The sequence below is a fragment of the Pseudorca crassidens genome, chromosome 19 (genome assembly GCF_039906515.1).
Source record: "Pseudorca crassidens isolate mPseCra1 chromosome 19, mPseCra1.hap1, whole genome shotgun sequence".
NCBI lineage: Eukaryota > Metazoa > Chordata > Mammalia > Artiodactyla > Delphinidae > Pseudorca > Pseudorca crassidens.
Window position 1 is genome coordinate 54,343,000 of NC_090314.1, and position 27,168 is coordinate 54,370,167.

General features: G+C 53.6%; 1 protein-coding gene across 9 annotated transcripts in view; it reads left to right on the forward strand.

The window, feature by feature from the left end:
* RBFOX3 (RNA binding fox-1 homolog 3) overlaps window positions 1–27,168 on the forward strand; it is a 448,026-nt gene that overhangs the window by 114,085 nt on the left and 306,773 nt on the right. For all 9 annotated transcript variants that reach the window (XM_067716017.1, XM_067716016.1, XM_067716012.1 and 6 more), the window contains exon 2: window positions 1,159–1,301. The gene's annotated coding sequence lies outside the window, so the exon portion shown is untranslated. The remainder of the gene's footprint in view (window positions 1–1,158; window positions 1,302–27,168) is intronic.

The window sequence follows — 27,168 nt, forward strand, 5'->3', positions numbered from 1 at the left end:
TACCCCTGCAAAACCCAACCGGACACCACCAACAAAATGAACAGAAACAACCAGCTCCCTTCTGTTTCCTGGGAATTCCTGCTCTAGAGACTGACACGGGAGGCTCTTCTAAGTAAACCTAAGAGTGTGAAACAGGAGAATAAAAGGGGGGGGTGGTTCTTTCATTCATTCATTTATTCACTCGACGAATACTGAGTGAGCTGCAATGATGTGCCAGGCGTGTTCCAGGCCCTGGAGATGGAGTTGAATAAAACAGATCAAGTGCCCGCAGGACGCTGGCATTCCAGGGTGGGGGAGGGGCAAAGAAAGACCACAGGAAACAAGTGCATTTGTGTGACACCAGATTCGATAATTTCTGGGAAATTATCCGTGTAACAGCTGGTGCAAAGGCTTGATGTAGGGGGGATGCAGGTGCTTGAGTGTGGAGGGACAGCCAGGAGGCCCAGGGGCTGCAGGGGGTGGGGAATGGTTGGAGGAGGGGCCAGTGGTGCAGCAGGAGGCCAGACTGCTTAGGGTCCTGTGGGTAGAGGAGGATTTACCATGAAGTTATGCACCCATGGGCCCCGTGTAAGACCCTGCATCTTACTTTTGCATCCACCATCTTGTCTTATTTTCTTAGAAAGCCCCCTAAATCGTATACGCTTCAGAGTCCCCAAACCTGGATTGACCCGGCTTGCAGGCAAATCTGGGTGTTTCCTCCCAGTGAAGTAGGACACCTTTGGAGGGATGCATCAGGAGAGTGAAAACACCTGAGGAATCTGTTAAAAAGAGAGGGACAAGGCAGTTGCCGTGGTGGTGGCAGGGATAGGTCCTGGAATCTGAACTGGGTGAGGCGGGAAGTAAGAGCAGGAGAGGGCATGAGACAAGGTGGTTTGGGACCAGCACAGAGGGGTCAAAGAATTGCAGGGCTCAGGGCTCCACAGCAAGAGAGCTGGGCAAGCAGCAGAGGATGTCACACCCCAGGCAGCAGTTGGGTTCTAATGATTTGTTTTCTACAAGGTTCCCCTTATTCCCCTGGGGTGTGATCCCTGGTGGCAACCAACTGGCCTTGAAGCTGCTCTCTCTTCTCTTGTTTATTAACACCAATGTTTGTTTCATATCAAAAAACGGATGTTTGCTCCAAAGGCATTTAACCTTTTTTCTTTTCTTTTCCTTCAGGTTGGAAGCCTGTCTCTGAGATCCTGAAGCTTTTCCTGCTGGTACTCGCCTTCCCTAGTAACCCTCCACCCCAAGAGAGTCCCAGAAAGAACCCCAGGGGGCCTCCTTGCTACCGCACAACAGACCTCACCTTCCACTACCAGGTAAGGCGCCACCGGCCCACCACACCCATCCTCGGAGTTTGCACTTGTGGTGGAAAAACATCTTATTGCGGCGATTTTATTTTACACGAGGGAATTGCAGGGACCTTCTTCTGCTGGCTCTGGTTTGCTGATTGTGGTGTCTTCTGTGGCTTCAGGGAGTAGGATAGGGAGAATCAGCAGATCCCCAGGAATGCCTTGGGTGGGATTTTGTAAGGAGTGGCTGCTGAAATCCATCAGCCTGGCCGTGAAGTTGTTATCCCAGGAAGGAAGGTGGACAGGGTTGTGTCCATTGTCCAGTGTCAGCACAAAATGCCTAGAGGCCAAGGTCGGGGTCTGACCCTCCCCTGCACGGTTCCGTGTCCTGCTGTGCACATTCCCCTGTAACCAGTGATGGGCTCTGATGCCTTCATCTGGCTCTAGAGGGGACTCGGTGATTGCCCTGTTCCCCCCTCCAGTGGCTGGACTGTACTTCAACCCTGGCACTCGCCACCTAGAGTTATTGGCAGACCCCAGAGGCTTAGGGCCCATCCTCCCACAAGACTGCCCCACTTCAGCTGCAAGTCTCAGGGCCACTTGCACTTCTGACCACTGGCTACAGATTCGAGGGTTCCTACAACCCCCTCAGTTTTGATAATTTGTTAGAACAGCTTGCAGAGCTCAAGAAAGTGCTATACTTACAAGTAGTTTTATTATAAAGATACACATAGGAGGGGTCTGGGAGGTCGCCGGACAGACTTGGAGCCTCATGCCCTCTCCCGATAGAGTTAGGGCAGCTCACCCTCCCAGAACATCCATGTGTCTATCAACCACCAAGGTCCCGAGCTTTGGGTGTCCAGAGTTTTACTGGGGTCTTATTATGTCATTGGCCACGTGGTTGAACTCAGTCTTTAGCAACTCTTCCCTCCCCTGAGGTGGGAAGTGAAAATACCAAACCTCTAACCAGTACCCCTTCCTTGAAGCTATCTGAGGGTGTACCTGAGTCACCTGGTTAGCATAAAGTCAGCTGTGGTCTGAAGGGACTTGAATATCAAAAGGCACTCCCATCTTTCAGGAATTCCATGGGTTTTAGAGGTTACCTCTCAGGTACCAGGGACAGAAACCAGAAAAATTCGTTATTACACCCGTGCAGCCCCGCTCCCTGCTGAGAAAATGCGCAAAGCTGGTGGGTCCATGTCATCCAGGGCAGGAAAGACCAGAGCCCCCATACCCCGTAGTCGGAAAGATACCAACAAGAGTTCTGCAAAGAGACCGGAACACAGGCTGGTCTCTCTAATGCTCCTTAAAAGATGCCCATTTTAGAATCCATGGAATCAGATTCTACAGACGACACTGGTGGATCTCCAGGAATGCACTGCTTGTGTTCTTTTCGTGACGCAAATCGATTATCTTCCTGCCTCAGAGCATTTGGGTCCTTTTCTTCAGTGGGCTGGTGGGTCCACTGACTGGTCTGCATTCAGTCATCCAACCATTCCTGAGCCCCTCCAGGTGCCGAGCCCAGGTGTGGGTCTGGAGATGCAGTAGAGACACACCAAGTTCTTGCCCTCGTAGTGTTTATCTTCTAGCGGGGACGTGGAGGGTAAACAGATGCTTTTTTAGAGCAACGTCAGGTAGTGACACGGCTATGAAGAAAATGAGGTGGGCGGGGGTAATTGAGAACCGTGGAGGCTGCTGAGCACGCAGGCAGTCAGGGCGGCCCCGGGTGCTGGTGTGAGCAGAGGTTGAAGGAGGCCACCTGGCAGAGCTCTGAGGGCAGAGGTCCAGGCGGGGGAGCGGCAAATACAAAGGCCCTGAGGCAGTGACGCACAGGCACATTGGAAAAACAGCAGGAAGGCTGGTCTGCCAGGGTGGAGTGGGTGAGCAGGGCATGGAAGGAGGTGAGGTAGAGAGTGACCAGGCTACGTTCAGAAGCTTTTAGGTCAGGGTTAAGGATTTTGGATTTTGTCTTAAGGATGGTAGGAGCCATTGAAGGGCTCTGAGCAAGGGATGAATGACCTGATTTGAGTTGTATGAAGATGACGTTGCCTTCTGGGTGGGGGACAAACAGGGAAGGGAGGTCAGAGCAGAAGCAGGGGGACCAGCAAGGAGGATGCTCCTTCTCCCAGGGAAGGGTGACTGTGCCGTGGACCTGGGATGAGAAAGGTGTGGGTCTGGGGACGTGTTGGAGATGAGTATGTTGAACAACCCCTCTTCTACGCTGAAATCATGCTGTCATTCCGTTCCCTAAACCACTGGAGACCACTTAGAGAGCCCGGAAAGGAAGAACATATGCCCCAGACCACACTGGGACAGAGGAGCAAGTCCTCATGACCGATCAGAAAGTCTCAATCCCCCAGGACCTTCTGAAGCTTCCTCTCTGGGGCTCCTCACAGCGTTGCCATAAAACCAGTGCCAGGGCGCCATCCTCCGCAGCCCCTTCGTCACTCGTCACTGCACGCACCGAGATACCAGCCTTGCCAGCTCTCTGAAGCACCCTCACTGGACACATGATTTGGGGCTGACCTCAGCGTAAGCCAGATAACCCCTAGGGTCATGCACCATCCCCTTAATCTCAGGCTCCTGGTTCTGAGCAAGTGCACCTGGCTCTGTCCCTGGGGGAAGGGCAGCAGGGTGCCCACATCCTGAGGGCAGGTGACTGTGGATCAGCTCTGTGATCCCTCGGAGGGTACTTCTCCTTGCTGCCTCCTTGAAGGAGGTTGCAGGCCCCAGCCTCGCCTTTCTGTGGGTTTGAGAACGAGCATTCTCCTCAAAAGGTAAATCCTTGGTGTTGTGGAAGCTGAAAGCACTAGACTGGCCGATCCCGATGGCAGGGCCGGGAATTTGGGGCTCAGAGGAGTGGCTACGCAAGCTCCTTTCCACCTGGAGCGGCTTCTGGGTACACACGCCCTTTCTGTCCCCTTGTGGCTTCCGAAGGCATGCTTAGGGAATGTGCATCAAGGGTCTTCTCCCTCCCAGTGGGGTGAAGCCCAGGGGAGAGAAGCATCAAAGGGAAGACCCTCACGTCCCGTTCACCCTGAGCAGCATTGAAGCCTGCAGAGGCAGCTGGGCCCTGTGTATCACCTTCTGATCACCTTCAGGTGGGTGATGGGTCTGAAGGGAGAGGGCCAGGCACATTGATCAGCGGTCAGGCGTGCCGGCTGCTGAGCCCCTGCAGACACCCTCCCACCCAGTGGCGGTGCTCCCACTCTCCTCAGTGGGATCCAGATGCAGGCTTCAGAGGGGGCTGCCAAACCCACCCTCCAGGTGCCCCCATGCTTCCAGAGCTGAGGCTGAAAAGAAAATGAGGCATGGGGCAGCAGGCATCCCATCTGGTTTCTCTCCCCCAGGGGCCCCCTCATCCGTGACTTAATCACCAGCAGCAGGAACAGGCGTTTTGGAGACAAGTCGACCTGGGGGATAGAGGTTTGGGGGATGACGGTGCTGGGGAGAGGCGCCAACACAGGCACGTATGGAGCCCCTGCATATATACGTCTTCCATGCCCTCTTGCAGTGGAAGGTTGCCTGGAGAAAGTGCTCCCTAGGGGTACTCTGGGATCGGTGATGGAGAAACTGCACAGAAGGGCACACAGGAGCTTCTGCTCTGGTGAGCGGGCTGTTCCAGCTCCTGTGGCATGTGGGACTGTCTAGTGTAGCTCCCCATCGCTGCAGACGCATCCTCGATGGAGCCCTGGGGTCAGGTGGGGGCAGGAAGGGGTCAGAGGAGGGCGCGGGAGGAAGCTGTTTCCTCCCAAGACATTGTTCCATCCCTGGCTCCCTTCCTCTGCCTTGGAAAGGGTCCCATAAATTACATCCCATTCTGAGGCTCAACCTTTAAATATGGATTTGATTTGGATTTTACTGTAAGTTCTGAGTTCTTATTAAAAACATGGGTGGAAATTTATCTGCTGCAAAATGAGATTTGTCTCTTATGTGCAGTGGCAGAAGCCGGGGACAGATGCGTGCTCTAGACCAACGGGGCAGGACCCGCCTGCCAGTATCCAGAACAGAAACTCGCAGTGGGCATCACACACTCTTCTATCCGCGACCCTCCCCTTTCTCTCTCCCCTCCCCGTCGCCACTCTCATTGGACGGTCTGACTCCTTCCAACCCTCGGTGCTGTGCGTCACGGTCACTCAGACAGAGCAGAGGGCACAGCTGGCTGTTCCTTCTCCAGATGTTTTTTGGGGTGGGGGAGCACCTTTGTTCTGGAGCTGAGAGATGGACAAAGTCTTCTGCTCTGACCTCTGGTCCCTCAGAGGGTGCTCCTAAAACCTGCAGGGGCGAGAGAAGGGGAAAGTCCACACCCAAGAAGAATGGCTTTGGGCTGGGCCAGTCGCACTTTTTCAAGTACAGAGGAGAGCGCGTGGCCGAAGCGGGGGCTGCCCCACGCGTGTTGGGTCAGGCATGAGCGTGTCGTGGCTGTGCAGCTAGCACTTCAGGCTGTTGTCCCCCCCCCCAACGATATTAGAGCCCATCTGTCTACCCCAGTTCCCAGCCTAGGGGATGGACCCCTGAGCGGCAACATGCGACTCTTCCCATAAATCATTCCCGAATGAGCGTGCTTCCTGCACCATCCATCACGCTCGTCTCTTGTCTGCTTGTTTTTAAAAGCTGTTAAACTGGAATCCATCACATGGCACCCTCGGGGGGCCAAGCCGTAGCCAAGCCTGCCCGCATCAGCAATATTAATGCACACAGAGCTTTCTAGAGCATCGAGGTAAATGTCTCCCCGGTGGTGGGGAGAGGGAGAGCGTGACTTTATCTAGTTACACCAGAAGCTAATGGGATGTTTCTCTGACACTTGCAGTTATTACATTCCTGCCACGCATGAGGAAGTCCCGGTGGCTGCTGGGTGGAACAGGTAATACGCACCTGAACGATGAGGCTGGTGTTTCTCCCTTCTTGCAGAGGCATCTTATTTGCTTCTCATGCCTGATATTTTAATTTGAAGACTTTAGCTTGAGCCAGCTTTTGAAAGGAAAGATGAGTCTTTCTAGAAATACCTGTGGTTGCTCTTCTATTGCTAAATGTGTTTGGAAAAGAAGACTTGGGAGAGCACTGAGGTCAGCTTTAATCCTTCCTTCTGAACATTTACTACTAGAACACGTTCTGGGGATGCGCCCATGAGGAAGGGGGAAGAGTCTGGAACCCTCTCCTTATATTCATTCTCTCCCTATCTCTCTCTCTCTGTCTCTCTTTCTCTCTCTCCCCTCTCCTTTCCTCTGATTGCGTGGGGAAGGCCTGGACCCTGTTTCTCTGTGGCTGGAATCTTCCAGCCTCTTTAACGTTCACTAGTGCCAGGTTTGCCTCCAAGAACCCTTCTTTCTGTCCAAGACAGGTGTCACAAACCTCGGTGGCACTGGTGATATGCTGTCCCATCTGCTTTTGGTTTTTTGCTCTCCTTTTCTTTGCCTCATGTTTGTTGGTTGAAGGATGAAACCGCTTACTGGCACTGGTGTGACATCTTTTTAAAAATGGGAGAACAGGCCAGTATTTTTTGTTGGTGACCTTTGAACTCTGGGAGTGAGCAACCCAGGAGGCTGGGCGGGTGGCGGAGGGTGCTGTCAGAGCACCCCCTCGGCGACGGCGACGGGGCTGTCCAATTAGAGCCCATTAGTCACTCAGTGTGTTAAAGCATTAAGAACAATTAAGGGTGAGAAGAGTTTCCAGATGTAGCTTCAGCTCTGGGGCTGGAAGGGAAGCAATGCTGGCTGCTCCCAGGATGGAAATAGTCTGAGAAGAGTGGCAGGGATTGGCAGCCGTCTCATCAGAGCCCAGGGCTTTGAGATGGGGAACCTGTGTGTGTGTGTGGGGGCTCCAGATTCAGATGCTCTGTGGACGAGTCCTGGGGCTGTGGCAACAAAGGACCACAAAACGGCGGGCCTTGAAACAACAGATATTTATTCTCTCACACTTCTGGGGGCTGGAGGTCTGCAATCAAGGTGCCAGCAGGGCCCGTTCTCTCTCCAGATTCTGTGGTCACTGGCAGCCCTCGGCGTTCCTTGGCTGGCAGACACATCATTCCAGTCTCTGCTTCCGTCACCACGTGACTTCTCCCCTCGGTGTCTGTCTGTCCCTGAGTCTTGACACACCGTGCCCCTCTGTGTATGTCCAAGTTTCCCTCACTTTATGAAGACTCCGGCTGTGGATTAGGGCCACCCTACTGCAGGAGGACCTCCTCTTAACTTGATCACATCTGCAAAGACCCTAAGTCCAAATAAGGTCACAGTTACAGGTACTTGGGGTGAGGATCTCAAGATATCCTTTTGGGGGGACACAGTTCTACCTACTGTATCCACCAAGACTACCGGGGAGGAAGGTGAGCCCAGACACCGTGAACTCTGCTTGTCCCCCACCCAGAAGTACCATCATTAGTCATTTTAAAGACAATGATAAGAATGTACCCATAGGCCAATTAGGAAGGCCAGAACCCTCAAGCTATAAGAGGGGCTTCTTGAAAACCCCAACCCAAGGTCATAGGTCCTCTGTAATTCAAGGGGGGGCAGCAGTGCCGGGTGCTTTTGGCTGAGGTCCTTTCTGTGTCATCAGTCCACTGTTGAGACTGGTCTTGAGAGCAAACTAAAAGTAAACAGTTCCTGCCGCACGTCTTGGGAGCTGTTTCAGAACCGGGCCAGTGAGGGTCTCCCTGGAGGCTTGGGAGGCCCAAAGGAAGGGATGGGAAGGTGAGGGAGAGAGGCCTCGGGGGAAGGAGGTGGACGGCACGTAGCAGCGCTGGGGGTTAGAAATGTGGAGGCTCTGAAGCCTGAGGAGCGCAGCAGGCTACCGGAGGATGAAGTGCGGGAGTGAGAATCCAGGACTAGGGGAGGCCAGTAGAGAAAGGAACAAAGGTGTCAGGGGACGAGGGGGAGCTGAGGCTGCAAACGGCCTGGTACCAGCTGCACTGAAGTCTACGGATACAAAAGTCCAACATGGGTGGGGCATCCTCCTCGGAGAACGGAAAACGCCGTCCGCAGTCACCTTCATGTGCACGTGGTGCATCTTCCCGTGAGATTACGGGCCATCGGTATCAGGGCCGTGTCATCTGGTCCGAGCTGTAAAAGATTATCACCAGCAACAGCAGCAGGCAGGTGCGTGGAGAGGAGGGAGGGACAAGTTTTTGTGTTTCAGCGTGCTATGCTGACACACTTGTGCACGCATCACGTGCAGTTCCTGTAAAGGACTTCGGGCTTCAAGGACAAGTCCTGGACAGAGACGTGTGAGAGGTTCTACATGGATTTGTACAAATCCACTGATTCGAGATTCAAAATGGGCTACTGGGGGCCATGAGGGTTTGTGAGCCGACCTAATCCGGAAGTTGACGTGTGCTTGCTGGTCCCACTGCTGGACGGGCACTGGCCTAGGCCCCTGGGTCTGATTCCATAGAAGCCTTACTTTGTTCTTCTGCGTTGACGTGGCAGTGAATTCCCCTCAAAGGGCAAACAGATGAGTGGGGATTTTTATGGATTGGGAGAAAATTATTTTTTTTATCCGATTTGCAAGGATACATTAAGTATTCCCAGGCCTGGTGTTTTCAAAGACATCGGTGTTCTGAGGGGCAAAGAACAGAAAGAGTGTCAGCAAATGCCTCAGGAAGAAAAATTCATTTAGAAGTAGAGGTCGAGACAAACTTAACTTTAGTGGGGGGTGTGTGCGGAGTGGGGGGAGAAAACATGGAGGTGGAACAGAATCCTTTTTCTCTTTTTCCTTGAGGCGGGAAAGGAGGTGACGCATGGACAGATGGTGTTTTGAGTGACCTTGTGTCGCTGAGTGTGGCTGGGTAACTGCTGGAATTGCAGGAAGCTCGCAGGGTGTGGCCACCTGCAGCTACCAGTGGGGGTTCATCAGGATGCCAGCATCCCGGAAGGACCTGGAAGCAATCAGAAGACAAACCCAAGTTCAACAAAGATCAAACAGCACACTCATGAAACAGCCTCACGTGGGAGACGCCCCTGGGCCTGGAGCCTCTAAAGCAGTACTTGGGGCTTGGATATTGGTCCAGCCGACACGTTTCAGGTATCTTAGCCAAGGTCCTCGTCTCTGTTAATCCTCACAATGACCCTGTAAGCTAGGTTCCCTGAGGAAACTGAGCTACAGAGGAATGGTTAGCACGGGGCCATCTAGAATGTGATCCCACAGCTGCTCCCTGGTGACAACACTGGCTCACGTGTCTCTAGGATCCAAATCAGAGCTACTCAGAGTGAGGTCCAAGGACCAGTGCCTGCCTGTGAGCTGCTGCCCTGGTCTCTGCAAGATGAGGATGGAAGTATTCATTTAGAACCTTTTACAGCCAATGTGAAAGAGCAGTTTTCTGTCCGATTTTGTGTCTACTGAACCTAATAATAAGAAATTGGGCTTTGTATTTTGTATGTCTTTTTATTCCATTCTTCCAGTAATCCCATTTTTATAGCTTTAAAAAACAAAAACCCAAAATGTAGGTCTGCAGTAAATTAGAAGTAAAAGAGTGAGTTCTTTGCCACAGGGTTTGAGAAGCACAGATACAGAGGATACATGAGTCAGATCACAAAACTGGTGAAGTTTGAATAAGCTGTGTGGCTGACTGGTGTACCCAGAGCAGCATCCTTGTTTGGAATGTGATCATGTGTGAGGGTGCATTCGTTTACTTGGGCTGCCATGACGAAGTGCCCCAGACTGCGTGGTAAAGGCAGGCATTTTCAGGAGGCATTTTCGCTGAGGCAGGTACAAGCCTTATTTTATCTTCTATGAAGAAATTAATTTGAGTGAGTTTTTCTCGTTTTCTGAGTCTAAAGGAAGGGCTGGTTATAATTTCTTTAATGTGATGGTGCATCCCAGAGGTGGAACATGCACCTGTATGCGGTAGGCTGTGCTCAGGAAAAGGGAGATTAAATGGCTTGTCTTGGATGATAGAGAGCACACCGTATTCCACTGGAGGTATGAATTTTTCCTCTGAAGACTCCAAAAGGGCAGGAATATTAAACCTGCGCCCCTGAAAGACTGGGCATCTGTTGCCAGAAGGGGTCCAAGGAAACCTGACATTTCTTTGATGTCTTGTTATCTTAAAAATTCATGCAGATCTTACGTCTCATCCACGATATGCCCTTGTTGGTTGTGAAGTAACAGTCCTATTTCTCTAAAGTACTTCGGCCGAAACGCTTTAGAAATGCTGTATATGCTTACTCAGCTACCCCCATCTCATCACCATGTTTCCTTGAGGGGCTTAAGGCGGTGGGTGGGGGTGGTGCCCAGGTTTGAGAAGCACTTGGTGGGGATGTGGGGGAAGGGATTCTAACGTGAGGTGCACGTGTGTGTTGGTGGGGCGTGGATTGGATGAGATGAATTTTAATACCATCACCTGTGAAATCTGATGAGCCTCTTTATATAATGCTATGACATTTCATATAGAGGGCCCAGTACACTAGAGATGAGCTACTGAGTGAAGACACCCCACTCCCAATCACCACCCCACCTCCACCAGCCTGCCAAATTTGCTGGTAACAATCTCTACTCTTTCCTCTGTGTGGGTGGGGTGATGTCTCAGATACACGCATGTTGGCCACTGGGTGTAGGTTGTTGTCTCAGACACACCCATGTTGGCCACTGGGTGTGGGTTGTTGTCTCAGACACACCCATGTTGACCATTGAGGGTGGGGTGATCTCTTGGGCTGGTAACATCCATAGTTAGGATGAAATCCAAGTGTGTAAGTATTCACTCTCCAACGTTTATGGAACACATTAAGGGCAGGAAACAGCCTGGTGCTGTGGGTCCTGAGCTAAGAATAGGATGGTACAGAGATTGATAAAATACAGCCTGTGGTTGGCAGGACAACCCGCACATGTGTGCAAAATTCTCACACTGGGTTCTTATTTAATCCTCAGGGCACCCTGTGAGATGTGCATCTCACAGGAGCCCAGGTCTGGAGGTATACCTCAGTAAGCAGAGGACCTTGAATCTCTCTCCCCCACCACTTCGTGCATCTTCTCCTGTCTCTGCCCAGCAAGCTGCCCTCCCCCTTACGTGGAACGTTCCTTGACCCACATTATCACTTCCTGTTGGGAGGAGGGGGAACCCACCAGGAAGCCCTGGAACCTTGAAAGGAACCTGCTTCCTGGGGTCACAGATCTGGCTGTATCCAGCTGTGGGCAGAGGTGGGGAGTCCAGTGTGGCAGGCTCCATGCAGCCCCTGGTGTGCTTGGGGTGGGATCAGACCCAAAGACCAACATATACAACAGAGATCTGGGGAGTGCAAGCAGCAGCCCCCTCCTCCCCGCTGGGAGGTCTGAGAGCAAGTGGCCAGGTCCTCATTGGCAGGACACTGAGACAGGGATGTGGGCACAGTTATCCAGGCAGGGGCATGTGGCAGGGCCGGGACTTGACATGGAGTGTGGGCACTCTGCTCCAAGCCCATCTCAGCTCAGGGCTGGTCCCAGGGCCTGGAGGGGCTTTGCAGGACAGAAAGGGAGAGTCATGGGGCCTTGGTGCTGCCAAGAGATGAGCAGAACCCTGGGCTGGAGCCTGCTCCCCACAGATCCAGACCACCTCACTCTTGCCCAGTGAGAATTAGTCCAGGCTTGGACACTTGTCTCTTCAGCCACCACTACACATCAGGGCCCTGGGCCAACCTTTCTGAAATGAACCCCAAAGGAGAATGTACAGAGAAAAAATGCAGGATTTGTTTTGCTATCTCTCTCTCTCTCTCTCTCTTTCTATATATATATATATATATATATATATATATATATATATATATATATATATATATATATATAGCCATCCATCCATGTATCTATCTGTATATACATATGTATGTATGTATGTATCTATCTATCAATCATGTATTTATCTATCCATTCACTCACCCATCCATGTATCTCTCATCCATTTATGTATGTGTATATCCATCCATTCATCCATCGTCCATCCATCTATTCCCACCCACCCCCTCTCTGGAAGTCACTGATTATTTTCATTGCTTACTATTATTATTACAAAGCTGATTTTTAAACTTCATCCCTTTTTATCTTATAGGGGTGGGATTATTTCCTTGCTCTGCAATCTTTCATGCTTAACTAGGGCCTCTCTCAGCTCTCAGGCCTTAGTCAACCAATGAGGCAGAAAAGCTGTGAAGTGGGAAATGAGGATGGAGGGGAGGAAAGCCAGGCAGAAGGTGGAGGGGATGTGGAAATGTGCCCAAGGAGCCTCCTGGAAGGATGGTCAGGACTGACCGGTGACATGTGGCATCTGGTTGTGACATCCAAGGCCTTCAAGGTCTAGCCCCTGACCTGTCCTGTCCCCTCTGGCCCCTCCCTCCCTCCTCGCTGCCCCACCCACACTGCTGCCTCTCTGTTCTTATCTTCCCTGCCCTGCCCTTCCTCACAGCTGGTAAACGTCCAGCTCCTCCTCCAGGCCCAGTGCCGCTGCCATCCCCTCTGTGAGGCCTTCACAGGCCCTCCTGACCTCCCAGGCAGGGCGAATTGCCTTCCACTGTCCCTGACACTGTCCATTCCACAGGAGAGCACGACCACCTAGGTTATGGTTGTCACCTGTAAGGCTTTCTGGTTAGAGCCCTGGACTCAGCTGGGGGCAACCGTGCAATGTCTGGAGATGTTTTTGATTGTCGCGACTAGGGGAGGCTATGAGCATCTTGTGGCTGGAGGCCAGAGAAGCTGCTAAGCATCCTCCCGTGCACACAGCAGTGCCTACCGACAGAGAATGACCCGGCCCCAGATGCCCACAGTTGGGGCTGAGAAACTGGGCCAGGTGACGGCTCCAGGGACTGGACTTAGCTCTCGGGTTTGGTGTGCTCGTGGTCCTTGCATCCCCAGTGTCCCAGAGGGCACCTGTCGAGGGGGCGTTCTGCGTCTCCACAGGGAAGGGACGCAGACTGAGTGGTACTGCGGGGGAAGCTGCAGGTGCTGGGCCAGGAGGCGGCAGTATGCACTGTCCCTGGGGTTGGAGAAGGACCTCCTCCAGGGCCTGAGTCCAGGCTCCTGAGTGGGAGACAGGCCAGGCGTGCTTGGGAGCTGCAGGAGAAAACAGAGGCTGGGAGAGCGTGATGGGAGGGGTCCAGTCTGAGAAGGACACTTCCTGGGGACCCTGCTCAAGGTCTCCACGCCGAGCACTCACAGACCTAGTGGAGAGAAACACGGAATTCCGAACAGAGACAAGCCCAGTTAAAGTGGAGCCCGGGAAACCACATACCAGCTCCCGGAGCCGGCATAGAGCAGGTCCAGGGTAACATTCCCCTTGATGCTGGCGATCGCAGGCCACAGGGCTGGAGGGGAGGGTAGCTCGGTGAACAGGTGTACACAGGCCTTGCTGCCCACCTTGCAGATGGGGAGCCGGCCAGGGCAGAAGTTGCTTGGTGGGTTTTTTAAACCTTTCTATTTCAGGCAGGCAGGGCAGGAAGTGGGGACAGCAGTCCTGGCACCCAACGTCCAACGGGAACATGCTCCGCGGACATCACGTGGCCATGTCCCAGCATCCCGTGTGTGTTCGCAGGACCTTCCTAAAGACAGAACAATTGAAAAGGTGTTCGGAGCCTGTGTAAGGTTTTCTGCCCTTTCCCTCCTTCCTCCTCTCCTCCGTGCCCCCGCCCAGCTCCTTATTTTCTGCTCTCTCTGGAAATTCCTACACTGGGGAATGAGAGCAGATGAGCAAGTGTGACCTGCTGGCCTCTCCTAACTGTCTTGCGTAGCTGTGCGCCTCCTTCCATCACCGTGGGAGTGAAGGCAGCCCCGTGCCGGGGTTCACAAGTGGCAGTGATGTTACACCGTCAGGAGGTCCCCTGCCAGCTGTGTCCGGAGTCCCTTCTTCCCACCTGGTGCCTGGATCCACATGGACACCGCTCCTTCAATCATCTGAGCTGACCACTCAGACCAGTCCCTGGGCCCAAGAGCAGCAGCACCTGCCACAGGAGGAAAAGAGCTAAACTGCTTGCTTTCTTCAGGGCGTGTGTGTGTGTTGGGGGGTGGGGTGGGGAAGGGCTCTCAGGAGAATGCTCGTTTCTCCTTATATAACAGGCTATTCCAAGCCCACCTTCTGGAAGCACTGGGGCCCTCAGGTTGCACACTTGGGCAGAGAGTCACCTGTTTTCAGTATCTTGGATCGCTGCAGACTGCCCTCCCACGAGGGGACCAGCCTGGGTCTGTGCTCCTTCAGGAGGACAAGACTTTGTGGTGGGAAGCACCGTGCCCCCCGGCCCCCAGGACTCTTCCAGATCACTGGGGTCTGGGGAAGTGGGAGATGTGTCAATCAAACTGTGGTCCACAGGTCTAGTGAAGCCCAGGGCCCCAGGCTGGGGGATGGAGGCTGGCAGCAAGGGCGAGGTCCCACCTGACACCTGAGGGCAGGAAAAGCTGGTCCCAGCACATGGGGCGCAACACACATTCAGAGGAGGCTGGCCTCGGGTCCGTGAACAGTGCTGCAGAGCATCTCCCCACAAGCACATGGGGACCACCCTCCAGATCTGGAAGTGGAACAGACCTCTGGGCTGAAAGATCTGGCTAGGTTATTCCTGGGAGGTATGGGGCACCCAGAATCTTTGCTCGGAGAGAGGTCACCGATGTAGATGCCCCAGCCAAATGGAGAAGGAGAGCTCAAAGGAACGTCTGGTCTCTGCAGGCATTCTGTCCAGGTGACCTGACCCCCACTGCGCAGAGCCAGTGACGCTGTGTCCACCCCCAGGCAGGCAGACGAGAGGCCATGGGAGCTGGAGCCCAGTCATCCACTGAGGGACTCCTTAACGCCCTTCCTTGCTGTGGGTCCAAGGCAGGTCCTGGAGAGGCTGCGCAGCCCAGGTGGAGCCTATGGGGAGGCGCTGGCCTCCGTGTGGCAAAGGTACCAACCACCTAGTTATCATGCAGGGAGTGTTGCGCTTGGAGAAGTTTCGATGTGTGTGTGTGTGTGTGTGTGTGTGTGTGTGTGTGTGTGTGTGTGTGAGCGCGTGTATGCGCTTGCATGTAAATGTGGGTAGGTGCTGTCCTGACTGATGGCAATTAGCATTTTCTAACGGGAACAGATGTTCGGACTGCCAGGAGGCTGGTACCTAACACCCACGCCGCCATCTGCTCCCCGGGCGGGCAGGGCTGGAGGAAGCGCCCGGCCCGCGGCCCTGCCGTCCGCGCGGTGTGCACTGGGCAGGATTGTGCGAGATTGTCTCTGGAGGGAAGAAAAATAATAATAAAGATGTTTTCAGGGTTATAAATAGTTCATACTGTTTATTATGGGATGGAGCTTTCTCCCTGACGAGCAGCTCTGGTGTCTACGTGGACAGAAGAAAGGGAGGAAAGAAGGGATTCCACAGTGTTGGCTCTGGAGTCTGAGGGGGTTGGGGGAATGGCCTTGGGAGGCCTCGGCCAGTTGTAATACGTTGAATCAGTTCTTGGTTCAGTGGATGGAGGTGACGGGGAAGGCGGATGAGGGAGAGGGAAGTCAGGGAGGGATCCTCTCCCAGCTTGCTCAGGAACGAGAGACCCTGGGGTCCCCAGGACAGCACGATCGGTCAGTCGGCCGATGAGGCGGGGGGGGCTCGGGGCTGGGCCACATCCTGCTCTCCCTCTCACTGACCGGTGGCCTCACCAACTGGCTGAGCCCTGTATTCTTCACCTGTGAAATTGGGGTAGCGATCCCCCCACTCCTCAGGCTTCTGTGAGCGTGAGGGTGAGTCACACACAGTGCAGGCTGTGGGCCAGCTGACACTGGCCTGCCTTGCGCTCAGCTGTTCTGGGGGCTGGGGCAGACCCCAGCCTCAGCGTGCCTGGCTCCGAACCCTCCTCCCCTCCAGCTCTAACCAAAATGGCTCACTACGCTTCCAGAAACATTCTCTTTCTTCATTTCTTTGTTTCTTTCTCTTTTTTTTTTGGCTTCTTAAAGCAAAACAGTTTGTTTGCTTGCTATAAAAAGAGTTGCCTCCCCCCTTCATCCCTCCGTCCTACTCCCTGAGCGAAGTACCCAGCTTGTGTGGTCCCCCAGCGTCTGCATCAGAGCAGCTTCTCCTGCAGGCAGCTGTCTATGGGGGGATCTGTTGCCTGTCTTCCAGCCGCCCTGACATATGTACGGGAGGTTAATTGGGGGCCCGGCGCCTGGCAGACTCCGCGGTGGGCCAAGGTCCCTGCTCTGCTAAGGCTCACGTGGGCTCCTCCTCTTGTACCCATTCTTGGTCTTAGTGGGCGTCTTCCCCAAATCGGCGGGCTCGAGGGAGTGACACATCGGGCAAGCCCGCTCCTTTCTTCTCCAGGCCATTGCTAACATCTCCCTGGTAATTTGCCCACTGCTTTGGAAGTGCTTTGGAGGAGAGGAAACACACTGGTTTCTGTGGTGGTGAAGGGGGAGTGAAAGTTTCGTAACGTGTCACTGTCTTGCAGAGACCCCACTGCAGAGCAGAGGGATGGTGAGTTCTCCTGTGCATCCCCATCTGGATTTCCTGGTCTGGGTCCAGTGAAGCCGCAGTAGAGTCCCTGTAACGGGTGGCTGCCAGGCCTCAGGGTTAAACCCAGGAGGAGTTTGTTTTTGTAGAGCAGCCCTAGGAAAATTTGATGCTACTGATGGTGGCGGGGATGGCAGTGGTGAGAGCAGTAGCAAAATAATCAGAGAGCCTCCTCCCTGCCGTCTTCCCTCCACCTGGAGTGGGTGTGGGCTGAGTGCCTCCAGAAGAAGTACAGGATAGATGACGGCTACGCTCAGACTGGAGAAATTCTGTGGGAGTTTTCAAGATGGCAGCCAATGAGGCAGGTCTTGGCCTCACCTTAGAAACACAGCCTCCTGCCGTCGCCCCCCCTACCCCTCACAAACCCCGTATATCACTCTGTGTCTGAGCTTTCACTCTGCATTGATGTCCTGCTTCTTCCACTCCAGAAACCATTGTGGACTTGACATCAGTGCTTCTCAACCTGGGCACTGTTGACATGGGGGCGGGATAAACTCTTTTTGGTGGGGGCTGTCCTGGACACTGCAGGATGTAGAGCAGCCTTCCTCACCTCCACCCCTCCACCCACTATGTGCCCAAGCGCCCCTCCCACAGGGTGTGACGATACTGTCTCCAGACATGGAGCTGGGGTGGGGGGCACAGTTGCCCCTGCTGAGAACCACTGTTAATCTACTTTCAAGTGACTCCATTTCCAACCCCATTTCTAACATTTGAGGGCTTACTCTGTACCAGGCACATTATAAGCCTTTCTAATCATTTATTCTTTGTAACAGCATCATGGGAAGTGGTTGCTACTGTTTGTGCCCTACAGAAGAGAAACCTGAGGGTCAGAGAGGTCTGGGAACTTGCCCAGTCACACAGCTGGTAGCTGGCTGAGCTGGGTGAGGTTCGGGCTCAGGTGCAACATCCACTCATCTATGGTTACTCGTCTCTCTCCGTGTGGTGGGCACCGTTCTAGGAGCTTGGGACCCACCGGTGGATAAAGAGGCAGAAATCTCTGCTCTCATAGAATGTGCATCCTGGAAAGTGGAGACAAATAATGAACATAACCAGTAAATTATCTGGAATGTTAGCAAGTGTATTAGTTTCCTAGGGTTAGCATAACAAATTTCCACCACCTGGTGGCTTAACACAACAGAAATGTATTGTCTTACAGTTCTGGAGGCCACAAGGCTGAGATCAAGGTGTTGGTGGGGTTGGTTCCTCTGGAACCTCTGAGGGAAGGGTCTGTTCCAGGCCCCTCTCCCAGCTTGGTGTTGGTGGGGTTGGTTCCTCTGGAATCTCTGAGGGAAGAGTCTGTTCCAGGCCCCTCTCCCAGCTTGGTGTTGGTGGGGTTGGTTCCTTCTGGAACCTCTGAGGGAAGGGTCTGTTCCAGGCCCGTCTCCCAGCTTCTGGTGAATCCGGGCATTCCTTGGCTTGTGGCTGCATCACTCCCATCTCTGCCTCCCTCTTCCCTGTATCTCTGTGCCCAGACCTCCCTCTCTATTCTCTTAGGTAGACACCAGCCGTTGCGTTTAGGACCCATCCTAAACTGGGGAGCTTTCATCTCAAGGCCCTTAACTAATGATGTTGGCGTGGACCCCCATTTCTAAATCAGGCTGCGTTCTGAGGTTCTGGGTGGACATGTGTTTTGGGGGGATGCTATTCAAATCACTCCAGCAAGTGGCACTTACCATGGGGAAACAATGCAGCAGGGAGGGTCCAGGCCCAGGAGGGTTGGGGGGCCCTTCGCAAGGGGTGGAGGGTATAAACAAAGACGTGGTCTCTAATTCTTAAATGGTGTAGCTCCGCGGAGAAATGCTGTCAGGGTTCAAAGAAGGAGGAGCTTGTAGAAGTAACCTCCCCAGCTTCATCCTCTCCCTTCCCAACTCGGCTCACTTTCCCAGGAAGATGGGAGGGCTGGGGTGTTTTGAAGCTGAACGGAAAGAATCTGAATGACGAGACTATTTCCCTGTGGGAATCAGAGGTCCTCATGGGCTGAGCGGGCCTCCTTTATTCATTCTTCATTGAATCCTTGGCCTCCTGTGGTATTTGTGGAATGAAAAGATGTTAGTCGTCATGCTTGTTCTTGGGTTCGTGTCCCCTCCCCTGGAGGAGCTTGCTGTCCCATGGAGGATACAGCATATCCGTCCCTCGCAGTGAGGGCAGAGCTGTATAGAGGCACAACAGACTCTTTGGGAGCCCAGTGGAAGGGCTTTTGAGCTTTCTTGAAGGATGCATAGGAGTTTCCTGGGGAGAAAGAGGTGGACAGACGACTGCAGACAGAGGAAAGGCATGGAGGTAAGAAAGGACAGTTGTTCAAGAGGAGTGCCAGAGGCTGGAGCACCAGCAAGGAGCCTGGGTGGGTGGAGCTCTGGTGCAGTGGTTCTGTGTGCCCTGTGGAGAGAACAGCAGCTAGACCTGAAGAGGTTGGGTTTTGGGAAGCTGACCATGGTATTAGTATGGTGAAGGGTGGACCAGAGTCCTTTTTGGAATTTTCTGCAGGAGTTGGGTTGGGGAGGATGAAGCTCTGTACTCAGAGGGAACAGGAGAGGCAGAGAGGGGTCCGATTTTTAAAAATCAAGGTAAATTTTACATAACGTACGGTTAACTAGAATCATTTCAAGTTGAAAATTCAGTGGCCTTTAGTACACTCAAAGTATGGTGCAACCACCACCTCTATCTTGTTTCAGAACCTTTTCATCCCCCCAAAGAGAACCTTGTGTCCATCCGCAGTCACTCCCCGGCCCTCCACGCGCAGCCCCTGGCAAACATCGATCCACTCTCTGTCTCTATGGATTTGCCTGTTCTGGGCGTTCCATATAAGTGGAATCAAATCTGGCCTTTTGTAGCACGCACCAGTACTTCACTCCTCTTCGTGACTGAATAGTATTCCACTGCATGGACAGACCACACAATGTTGATCCATTTATCTGTTGATGGACAGTTGGCTGTTGTGAAAGAGGGAGGTTTTTAGCACTCACAGTATGTTAGCTGACTGAGGAAATAAAACTGAGACCACGAATCCCATAACCCCTCCACCCTTCCCACCTGTCCCCCCACCCTAATCTCAACATCCCACCTTCAAGCAACAGGTGTTTCAATACCTGCGATATGTTGAGGAACCTTATTATCAGGCTTTAGGAATGCGGCCACCATGGGGGGGGTGGAGTCTAGAAGTCTCTAGAATTTGAGGGCGGTGGACGTGGCCTCCCCAGGAACACAGAACAGCCCACCCCTCCCCCAGTGTCCTCCTGCCAAGAGGAACACCATCTTCTCCTCGGTACTCCTTCCTCTCCAGGTGGGGCACCGCGCATGCCATCAGCCCCTCTGAGCTCTGAGCACAGAGATCCCCGGGACTCCCTGCTTCCTGGAGAAACACCAAGCCTGGGAGTGGTGGGTGGTGAGGCGCAGAGTCCTAATGCCCGGCACAGCCGCTCCTCTTGTAGCTGCTCCCACACCCACTCGCCCGAGACAAGCTGGAGGGAGAGTACCACCCCTCCCCCACTTCCACAGCTGGCCCCGGAACGCCGGGCTTCCTGGAGGTGAGGCCACGGTCCGCAGGAGCCCTGTGAGCTAGCTGGACTGCGCTGAGGGAGGAGCTCGAGGACCTGAATCCCAGGCTCCGGCTCCGGAGCCCGCCAGGTCTGGGGTCTGCAGAGACTATGCATGTGGGAGACAGGAGAGGGGAGGGGTCTGCTCTAGGGGAGGGCGTCTTGTGTGGGAGCAGAGACCAGCGGTGTTCTCTGCCCCCGGGTACTGCTGCCGCCAGGGATGACTGGACACTTTGACTCTCCCCGAATACGGAGGCCCCGGGAGCCATGTGTAGCAGAGGGTGCTAGTGACCCGCAGGTGCTGCCTTCCCAGAAAGAGCCGGTGGAGATATTGAAACGGACACAAAGGCACGTTAGAAGGAGTTATGGGCCGCGTGCCTTGGATGGGTAATTTCACAGATCTCTGGAAGTCGGTGACATTTGCAGAGATTGGAAAGGCCGTCCCCCTGCTCATGAGCTGTATTAAGACACCCTCCGCCCCCTGGACACTCCAGCCAGGGGACAGCTCCCTGATGCTGAGACCACTTGTGCCGTAGAGGTGAAAGCTGTCTGTTGACATCTCTGCCTCTACCGGAGCCCTTTCCCCACTGCCATGCAAGGAGGCTCTGTGGGCCTCATCCACCCGTCCACTCAGAAAGCATAACCAGGGCCCGACGTGTGCCAGGCGCAGACCTGAGGAGTGGAAGGCGAGCATGGACTGTGCCGGGGGAGCTGATAATCTGGTGAGGAAAGTGGCCACAAACAAGGGGTCCATGTCTGTAGCATCCGTTATCTGTACTCATACCATTGTCATTGATATTTACATCTATATCATCTATATCCAGCATCTGTGACTATACCTAGATCGATACTACACACATATAATTACAAGCTGTTGTAAGGACCCTAAAGGAAACAGTTGTCCCTAAAGACAATTGGAGGAAGAGCATTTAGAATGGGGAGGTGACCCTGTGCCGAGTGGCTGGGGAGGATGTGCAGGGCTGGGGGTGGGGGTAGTTCAGGCTGTAAGACCAACCTGTGCCAAGACTTCACAGGAGCTTGTGTTGGAGAGACTGAGAGAGACGGTGAAGTGAACAGAGAGGGGACTTGCCAAGGCGGGACTGGACCCCGGTTGTGAAGGGCGTGGAGATGCAGGTGAGAGGGGTTTGTGTCTGTGAAGTGCAGTGGGGACTCAGCAGAGGCCATTCAAGTGGGAACAGTTGCTCTCACTCATGACAACCCCAGACATGGCCACTCATCTCCGGAGGTGGGAACTGGCCCTCAGTGAAGCCCAGCACCTCTCTCCTGGACACCTGGACACTGCTAAAGCTTCCTAACTGGTCCCTTTGCCTCAGATCCTGTTCCTTCCAATTCCTTTAATACATTAATCAGTGAGTTTCAGAGATGCCATTATTTTATAAAGACACAAACCTCAGCCAGGAATCGAAGCTAAATATGTTGACACATTTGCGAGGATCATCAGAGCATCCTCCACGTCTTTGCAGTCAGGACCCTCCAATGGCTGCTTCTAGGGTTGGCTGCGGGAGCCCTCTGTGCCCTTGGTGGACAGCAGGTCTTGGGAGCCTTGGGTGGGGTTGAGTGTCTGCTGCTGAGACGCTGTATAACCCTGGACAGATCACTTACCCTCTCTGAGCCTCTGATTCCTTGCATCACTCCCATTATTCCCTGTGTGGTGATACACAGGGTCAGACTGTCCCAGAATTCTTCCCTTGGCTTCCTTCTTTGGGCCAAGAAGGACTAGGCCCTTTCTGCTTGAAGGTACCTAGGGAGCATTGTACAATGAGCCAGGGATCTTTGGGGGTATAGTAGGGGTTAGAATAAAAGTCAGGGGGTGTGGGGTTGGTGGGCCAGGCGCGAGAGGGACAGACCCCAGGAGACAGCCAGCAGGCCCACAGGAAAGGAGGGAGTGCTGTGAGGCAGGGGCAGGAAGGGGTCAGGAGGGAGATGCAGTGGGCGGAGCTGCGCCAGGCTGGAAGTAGGACGAACCCCCGTGCCTCTCAGACTCAGCTGGCTTTCTCCGGGTGTGCTGGGAAGAAAGGCCTTGAGGAGAGACGGCTGGGCCAGGAGAATGATGTACTGTGGCTTGGAGTGAATGAGTTTCAGCCTGGAGCGAGGCTGACTGTAGGAGAACAAGGGTGAGAGGGTCAGAGGGCACACAGGGGCTGAGAGGTATAAGGTTGATGCTGGGGGTGGGGAGAGAGCAGAGGCTACTGCACCCACGCCTTAATAAATGCACTCCTGGGTGGTGGGCTGGGAGGGCGCTTCCTGCATTGGATGCTGCACCCCAAGACCAGGACACATGCCTGCTGTCTGTCCAGGGCCAATGGGATGGTGGAAATGAGCCGCCGGGGGCTGCGTTGATTCCTCTTTCTTGTTGTCGGTCAGCCAAGCCACTGAGGTTGCCGGTCACAGCCGTTCATTAAGCTGCCCCACATGTCTGCACAACTGCACACACCTGCAGTCTCACCTTCTCTCCATGACCTCAGCACAGGCGAAAGCTCCCCGGGTTCTCGGGGCCGTAGCAGGCAGTCTTCCAGCTCTTCTGTGTTGTTGCCATGCTTGTTTCAATATTCCCACCTCCCGCTGACTTCCCGTCGGCTACCCCGAGATGAGGAGAAGGCACCCTTTCCTGTCACTGTGACCGACTAAGACGTGGGGAGACGCCTCCAGCCCCAAGCTTATCCTGTCACACGGAGACGAGGCTGCTGCCCCCAGGAGACCCTATCGCTGTGACTTGGCCCGTGGGCAGTGGGGCTGGGGGCCGGGCCAAAGCTGGTCTGCGTTCTTGAGCTCCAGTACCAGACATCTAACAGATGCCTGGTCTGCTAGCTTTTCACTCTAACTTTATGTAACATTAGTAAATAACACTGCCCCGACCATGGGCTGGGGACTCTTGCAGAAACTCATGCGTTGTATCCTCAAATCAATCCCACGAGGCAGGTGACACCCAGGGAGATGAAGCAACTTGCTCAAAGCTGCACATCTCTTGGGTGGGTCTGCAGGTTGGATGTGGCCCAGGTAGCTGGGGGGCCAGGTGCCATGAGGGACAAGGGAACACCTCCCGGAAGCAGACAGCGCCCTGGACCCTGCTCAAACCCACATCTGTTTTCAAGCAGCCGTCTGTCCTGACGTGGCTGGAGGGACACAGCTAGCTGTACCCCACCTTCTGGGCGCTCCGCTGGCGCTCTTCCTTTCCTGTTGCAGCTGCCAGGCACATACCCTCTCCATCCCTTCCACCTTGACCACTGTGCTCCCCTTCAGCAAAGGATGCAGACAGAATACTTCCTCTTGCCCATCTACACAAGAGGCATAGGGCAAGTCTTGCCCCTAAGATGCTAAGTTCCCACCTCTTGGGAGACCCTGACTCAAATTTGTCTCCTGCTTCCTCCTTGAACATCCCCTCTCCTGCCAAAGAAGCCTTTTGCCAAGTCCCACCTCTGCGCTTCTGTTAGCCCATTCTTTCCACCACGTCCTTCTCCTGAATTCCAACCCGTCAGAATCCTACCAACCTTCCAGGCTTGGCTCAGAACTCTCCTCCTCCATGAGCCACCCCCAGATCCACAGGGGATGTAGCAGAAAGCCCTCTCAGCTCCGTGGGACCAAGAGTGTCAGCCCCTCGCCACCCTATAGGTTGTGTAGACAATATGGCTCCTACTGGATGGGAGGGACTCTCTGGGCCTGGAGGATAGGGTCCCATGGAAGTAACTCCATTTATTAAGCTCTTGTTATGTGTCAGTCATTGTACCCAGGATTATATGTCAACACACACTGTCATTTAATCCTCACAACAATCTGATGGTGCAGGTGCCATTCTCATCACCATTTTTCAAACGATGGAAAGGAAGGTTTGAGGAGATCAAACGACTTGGCTAGGATCTCACAGCCATTAAGCAAGGAGCTGGGACATGAACTCCGGGGCCCCGTGGACACCTCTTGAATGGAGTTTAACTTACAGTGATGGCTCCCAGGTTCCCCGCTGGACAGCAAATGGTCTCCTTCTTGCGGATTTGATCCAAGGGCATGCATCGCCCCATGATTCAGGTTGAACGGTTGAGTTGCAGTCAACGGTTGAGTTGCAGGTTTGTCCCCTGGGAGGATTTGAACATACATTTCTCCAGCTTCCTCCCTGTCCCCAAGATGATGCTTCTGCGAGGCTGGTGTGCTTGTCTTCTGGCCTCAGAGCACAGCATCGTGATAACTTCTCCCCAGCCCGTCTCTGCCTGCAATTGTCACCCACACTGACAGTTCCTGGGGTTCAGGGTTGATTACACTCGACTGAGTTGAATAAATTAGCATAAACACTTAAAACCAAATTTCCTAATATCTTTTTCCCTCATTTACTACCCAGGTGTTTAGATTTAATTTCTTGCAAATGATACACCTAAACATCATTACTCCCCTAATAATTGTGTATTTTGATAGCAAATAGCCCTAATGAAGCAAAACAGGCAGCAGGAAGGGTTTAGCATATCTGTGGGTGGAAACTTCTGGGGAGAAAACATGGCTTTAGGTGAGCAATTGGGGCTCCTCATGCTGGAGAGGGGGGTAGTTGGTGCTCTTCGAAGATGCTGAACCAGCTTCTAATTGAAGGCTGCCGGCCCTCATTTAGCAAGGCCTGGTTTGTGCTTCTCTCAAAGTAGGTTTTACTTCTTAAGTTTGTTTCTTTAGCAAGGGTTTTGCTTGTTCTCTCCTCTTAGGATCTATCTCTTTGGACATAGGCATTTGACTAGTCTTGGTGACATAAAAACAACACCTTGTCTGAAGCTGTTTCCCCAATGGGTCTCCACAGAGCTTTGCTGCTTTGTTGGGAAAAGGGTCCTTTTCTTTCTAGTGTAGCGCCTGGGTCATGGCAAGTGGCTAGTAGTTTTTCTCCTGTCTTCTTCCTCCGGGCCATAGATTTGGATGAACTTGCAATTCCTCTTGGAATTTGGGGTGACTCATTTCCCTGGAGTCACCCTCCCAGGATCTACATCCCACATGGACTCCAGTGGAAACATCTGCATTAATATCTGGGGACTGTCTTTCTACTTGTAGAGAGATGTTCCTGCGGTCCCCGTGGCGTGCCCCCTCTCTCTTTCTCTTCCTGTACCCAGGGCCCAGGTCTCAATTCACAGCCTGAGATGGGAACTGATTAGGATTGAAATGGGAACGGGCCCACAGGAGGACAGGGAGAGGGGCTGCTGTGGCTGCCCGCCAAGGGGCGGCTTCTACCCTCTGGAGGGCTCCTGCACACGTACGACTTCCGTTTGATTGTGAGAGCCCGCCTCAGTTTTAGAAACTTCCTGTCATCCCACTCTCTCTCCCTCTGCCTTCCTGCAGCCCCATTAGTTGCGTTTTGGGTTTGGCATTCCACTGTGCTAACATCTTCCCCCCTAGTGGGAGACGAGATAGCTGTGATTAGCCTAATGAGTGATTAATTAACAAGCGGGCGGCTGGATAACGGAAATGTGCTGACCCTACTGAATGGTGGCAGGGATGGCGCAGCCCATCGCGACTTTAACCCTTAAGTCCACTCCTGCCAGCCACACAGCTGCCTTTGTGTCCACGTGTGAGGCTGCATGTGCACACATGGGTGCATGCTGACCTGGAGCTGGGGCCAAAAGGCGATGTCCACCAGGGGAGATGCTCTGTAGGGTCTGCAGGTTCCCAGATCCACAAAGTGTGTGTGTTTGTGTGTGCAGGTTGCTGATCAGCACATAGGAATCTTCATCCATAATTGAATGATGGAAACTGATCTTAATTGGCAATTATGCAAAATGCTGAAATATCTCTGGGTGGAAGATGTTGGAGTCTTCTGAACAGTTTTTGTTCAATAAATTGGGCTGGAGTGACTGGGGTGGGGTTGGGGGAGGGCTTGGGGAATTCTTGCTGACTCACCTTGATGTGGGTTGAGTGTCACTGGTGATTGGAGGGAGGGGCGGGGGCTGGCACGGAGATGACATGGGGTGGCACGGGCTTTGGGGAGAAAGGATGGTGGGCGGGAAGGAGGGAGAGAAGAAGGGAGACGGGAGGTGAGTGACAGGTCCCCACAGCCTTCTCTGGGATATGTTCTTTTCAGCTCCTACTGTAATTAAATGTTAATTTTCTTCATGGAAACCAAAGGGAACACTGCCAGAAACGGCCTCCTCCCCTGCCTCCTAGCATGAAACCAGAGTGGGAGGTTTTATTTGCTCTCCCCCTCCTCACTGGGAAGGAACCCAGGGGAAGCCGGGAGAGGGTCCCAGCCTCCTGGGTACCCACCCCCACCATCTGGCAAAGCAGCCTCGATCCAGTGGCTAAGGCAGAAGGACACAAAAGTGGCCATGGGAGGAGCGAGGCTGGCAAAATAAACCTGCCAACGCCCAGAGCGCCAACTGCAGCCTGATTCACCCCAGAGTCCCATCACTCTGGGCGTTTCTCCTGTCGGGGAGCCTCCATGAGGGGGTCTTGGTGGCTGCTCTCCCGTAAGCTGGAGCTACCAACCAGCCAGGGAGGGTGGGCCTGTCAATCTCCCCGCACGTGGCAAGACCAGGTTCCTGATTCTGACCCTGCCCTGGGAAATGCTTTAAGAGGAAGCCCCTCACCCCAGTCCCTGAGCATGTCTGTGTTGAGTGAGTGTCCTGGGGCTGCCATAACAATGCCCACAAACCGGGGGGGCTCAGAACAACAGGAATTTATTCTCTCACAGTCCTGAAGCTGCAAGTCTGAGATATGGGCAGGGCTGCGCTCCTTCTGAAGGCTCTGGGGGAGGATCTGTCTTGCCTTTTCCAGCTTTTGGAGACCCCCGCATCCTCGGCCTGTGGCCGTGTCACTCTAGTCTCTGCCTCCACATCATCTGACCTTTGCTCTGCATCTTCCTCCTCTTCTGTTTCTTATGAAGACACTGGTCATTGGACTTCAGACCCACCCTAATCCAGGATGATTTTCTCTTGAGGTTCTTACCTTAGACACATCTTAAATACATCTGCAAAGACC